A 5183-nucleotide genomic window follows, 5' to 3' on the forward strand; every position below is an offset into this window, starting at 1 on the left:
CTAGACAAGTTCGTCATCGTTTTCATCGACGACATTCTGATCTACTCCAAGAGTCAGGAGGAACACGAGCAGCACTTACGTCTTATCTTGGAACTTCTTCGAAAGGAACAACTGTACGCCAAGTTTTCAAAATGCGACTTCTGACTTCGTGAAGTCCACTTTCTAGGCCATGTGGTAAACAAGGATGGGATCCATGTTGACCCATCCAAGGTAGATTCGATCAGAAACTGGCCTGCGCCTCGCACTCCAACGGAAATACGCCAATTTTTAGGTTTGGCAGGTTATTACAGACGATTCATCAAAGACTTCTCCAAGATCGCACAGCCGCTTACATTGCTGACACAGAAAGGTGTTACTTATCGCTGGGGTATTACACAAGAAACGGCTTTTCAGTACCTAAAGGATAGGCTCTGCAGTGCACCTATTCTCTCATTGCCAGAGGGCATGGAAGATTTTGTGGTCTATTGTGACGCATCGATACAGGGGCTTGGTTGTGTATTGATGCAAAGGGATAAAGTCATTGCTTATGCTTCGCGTCAACTCAAGGTTCATGAACGAAACTACACGACGCACGATTTAGAGCTGGGAGCTGTTATTTTCGTGCTTAAGATATGGCGACACTACCTGTACGGTACCAGGTGCACTATTTACACCGATCACAGGAGTCTCGAGCATATCTTCAAGCAGAAGGAATTGAACATGCGTCAACGACGATGGGTCGAGCTGCTTAATGATTACGAATGCACCATCAAGTACCATCCAGGCAAAGCCAATGTTGTGGCTGACGATCTCAGTCGAAAAGACACTTTACCTAGGCGTGTACGAGCTTTGCAGCTCACTATTCAGTTTGATCTTCCTGCACAAATACGAGATGCTCAGGTGAAAGCATTGAAACCAGAAAACGTCAGGGCTGAAGCCTTACGCGGCTTAAGGCAACGATTAGAACAGAAGGAAGATGGCGCCTACTATGTAACAGGACGTATCTGGGTCCCACTATATGGCGGTTTACGAGAATTTGTGATGGATGAAGCTCATAGGTCTCGGTACTCGGTACATCCAGGTTCGGATAAAATGTACCACGATCTCAGAACTACATACTGGTGGCCAAGCATGAAGGCCCACATAGCAACTTACGTCGGCAAGTGTTTGACCTGTGCGAGGGTCAAGACAGAGTACAGAAACCCTCAGGCCTACTTCAGCAACCCAAGATACCACAGTGGAAATGGGAAGAAATTTCCATGGATTTTGTTACTGGCCTGCCTAGATCCCAGCGTGGGAATGATACTATTTGGGTGATCGTGGATCGACTCACAAAGTCTGCTCATTTCTTGGCTATCAAAGAAACGGATAAGTTCTGTACCTTAGCAGACGTCTACTTGAAAGAAGTTGTTTCGAGACACGGAGTGCCAACCTCCATTATTTCGGATCGGGATGCACGATTCACTTCAGAACTATGGCAAGCAATGCACAAATCTTTTGGCTCTCGGTTAGATATGAGCACAGCTTATCATCCTCAGACGGATGGGCAGTCTGAGCGCACGATTCAAACCTTAGAAGACATGCTTCGGGCATGTGTTATCGATTTCGGCAACAGCTGGGAAAAGCATCTCCCTTTAGTGGAATTTTCATACAACAACAGTTACCACACCAGCATACAAGCCGCTCCATTCGAGGCATTGTACGGACGTCAATGCCGGTCACCTCTCTGTTGGGCAGAGGTGGGGGATAGTCAGATCACAGGTCCAGAAATGGTAGTTGATGCTACTGAACGAATTGCACAGATACGACAACGCATGGCGGCAGATCGTGATCGCCAGAAAAGCTACGCTGATAAACGCAGAAAACCGCTCGAGTTCCAAGTTGGGGATCGAGTGCTACTCAAAGTTTCACCCTGGAAGGGTGTGGTTCGTTTTGGTAAACGGGGCAAGCTCAATCCACGGTACGTTGGACCATTCGAAATCACTGAAAGAATAGGCAAAGTAGCCTACAGACTAAACCTACCAGCTGAACTCGGTGCAGTTCACAATGTTTTTCACGTGTCGAATCTGAAGAAGTGTCTGTCAGATGAGACTCTCATAGTTCCTTTTAAGGAACTCACTATCGACGAGCGGTTGCAGTTCGTCGAGGAACCAGTTGAAATCACGGACCGGGATGTTAAGGTCCTCAAGAACACTAGAATACCTCTTGTACGAGTTCGTTGGAACTCCCGTCGTGGCCCAGAGTATACCTGGGAACGAGAAGATCAAATGGAACTCAAGTATCCCCAGTTATTCGAAAACCGTGCAACCACCACTGAGGCTGAAGCTACTACTACCGAATTTCGGGACGAAATTCCAAATCAACGGGGGGATGATGTGACACCCCAGGAAAATCAGTAAACAATACAACTTACCTAGCTTCCTCAGTAACTGCATGCTAAATTTCGGGACGAAATTTCTTTCAAGTTGGGGATAATGTGACAACTCGAGTTTCCAAGATTCCACTTTCGCATTTATTGCACGTTCACTGTTTGTCTAGTTGTTTACTTGCACAATTAGTTTGCTATGAAACTGTATACATTTTGATTCAATAAAGTGTATTGCAATTGAGCATGGTTATGTGTTACTTATGAAAGATTTGACAAATGCATGAACTTGGTGGTGAAACTGTAAAATTATATTGTGATGGGTGTTTTATGTAAGAAATGATACTTAGGGATGAGTAGAGTAATTAGTGAAGTCCTAATCATTCTTAACCCTAATCCATTTCACTAATCATCACCCAAGAATCAAAACACGTACTTTCACATTCTCTAATCCTCTCTTGCAATCATCACCTTCATCATTGGCACAAGCTCTTCATCACTCTTGATTTCCTCTCTTTGTCTAGAATCAATCCAAGGTAATTGTTTAATGATTGTTTTTTGTTATTTATTCTTGATTATGTGATTCATGTAAACCCTAGCTCTTCACATACTAGTTCTGTAATTACTGATTGAATTCTGATTACTGTGAAATGATGTTGATTAGTGGTGTAATCGTTTGCCTGAGGTCAAGATACGTTATATGTTAGAATTGTTGAATGATAATTGGATTGCATATGAATGAATTAGGGTTTTCCTGATCGTATGAACGTAAGAATGTAACTGTTACTTTGATTCTGTGAATTGGATTTGGAAACCACGTATGTTGAAACTCGTAGCTAACAGTCAGGGTTTTGTGAAGTCACAAAAGTCTGAGTTTTATTTACATGTTGTATGAGTTTCTTGTTTGATGTTAAAGTCCGAACTTTATATTGAATGCATATGGTCAGAACTTTGTAAACATATGAGGTCCGAACTTTAGGTGGGTTACAAGGTCCGAATTTGTTACACATCACAAAGGGTCCGAACTTTGTGAGGCATTGAGGTCCGAATTTTGTAAGGGTGGAGAGGAGTCCGACTTTTATACACTAGATGGGGGTCCGACTTTTTGATTTAACACAAGGGGTGTCCGAGTTTTAAGGGGCAAAGCCCTTGGTCCGACTTTTATACAATGGAAGGAGGGCTGTCCGAGTTTGTGGGGGGGATAACCCCTGTCCGAATTTTAAAGGGGGGAAGCCCTTGGTCCGAATTTCTTGTCTTGGAATGTTGCCTGACCTTTTATTTGTGTTGTGTGTCCGACCTTTGTGATTAAAACATGGTGTCACCTTAATTGTATATCTAATAGTCCGAATTTCACATATGATATATGTTGTCTGAACTTTACAAGTGATGTGTAGCCTGAGTTTATGACAAACACCAGTGTTAAAGCTTACTGTATGTTCTGTATATGATTGTATGCTACTGAATGTAACTGCATGATCCTGTATGTGTGAACAATCTCCTCATATCATTCTATACACAACCATCACACGGATCACAACTGTTTAGACATCAATGACTTGTAAACCCTAATTGAATGTAAACACTTATCTCGAATTTATGTGCAATGTACCCTAGGTCGTGTGTAACAGACTTAAACATTTATTAACTCTAAAAGCAATAACATACCGAGCAAACCAAGGTGAGTTCACACTCTTACTAAGGCATGGAATTCCCAGGGCTTGGGAATGGGATTGAAGGAATAAGGTTGAATGGATTTGTACTTACACTGTTACTAGACTATCTACCATCGTCCTTGGTTGTGCAGGACACATACGTAAAACCTACGTATACTTGTACTCACCACTGTCCTCAGGTTGCGAAGGACACTCACGTAAAACCTACGTGAACTTATACTCACTACTGCCTCGGTTGTGTCAGGCACTTACGTAAAACCTACATAAACCCCCGCGTACCCTGTCCTCGGTTGTGAAGGGCACTTACGTAAAACCTACGTAAACTTCGTACGTATTACTGTTCTCAGGTTAAGAAGAATACTTATGGTTACTAATAGTCTAGTGTATATGCAACATGGGAAGCCCCCACCAATAGAACATACTATCGGCCTAGTAGAGCCACACGTTACAAACAAACTTACTATTACGCATTTACTTTCTGTGAACTCGCTCAATTAGTTGTTGATCCTCTGTTACATGCCTTGCAGGTCGTTAGGTACATGGAGCTTGCACAGGGAGGCGCGGTCGTTGTGGACAAGGATCGTGATTACTTTGATTTAAACATTATGACATTGCACGCTTTATTTATGATTGGGCTTTTATACATTTTCTTCCGCTAAACTTTGTTATTATACTTATGTTTTGGAACACCTTTCATATGGATTGGTTTGGTTTAAATACAATTACTTTTACTATGTACATTGTTCTATATGATTGGTGGCTTGATCCTGGTCAGTCACGCTCCCAAGCGGTGATACTCCGCAGGTGGATTTTGGGGGTGTGACAGTATTCGACCTTGACCCTCGCACAAGTCAAACATTTGCTGACGTAGGTCGCTATGCTGGCTTTCATACCAGGCCACCAGTATGTAGTCTTAAGATCATGGTACATCTTATCCGAACCGGGATGTACTGAATAACGAGACTTATGTGCTTCATCCATCACAAGCTCGCGTAAGTCTCCATACAGTGGAACCCAGATGCATCCGTTTACATAGTAGGCGTCGTTTTCCTTTTGTTCCATCCGCTGCCTCGATCCTCATAAGGACTCAGCCCTGATGTTCTCTGCTTTCAATGCTCCAACCTGAGCATCGCGGATCTGAGCGGGAAGGTTAGATTGGATGGTAA

The sequence above is a fragment of the Helianthus annuus genome, chromosome 7 (genome assembly GCF_002127325.2).
Source record: "Helianthus annuus cultivar XRQ/B chromosome 7, HanXRQr2.0-SUNRISE, whole genome shotgun sequence".
Classification (NCBI taxonomy): Eukaryota; Viridiplantae; Streptophyta; class Magnoliopsida; order Asterales; family Asteraceae; genus Helianthus; species Helianthus annuus.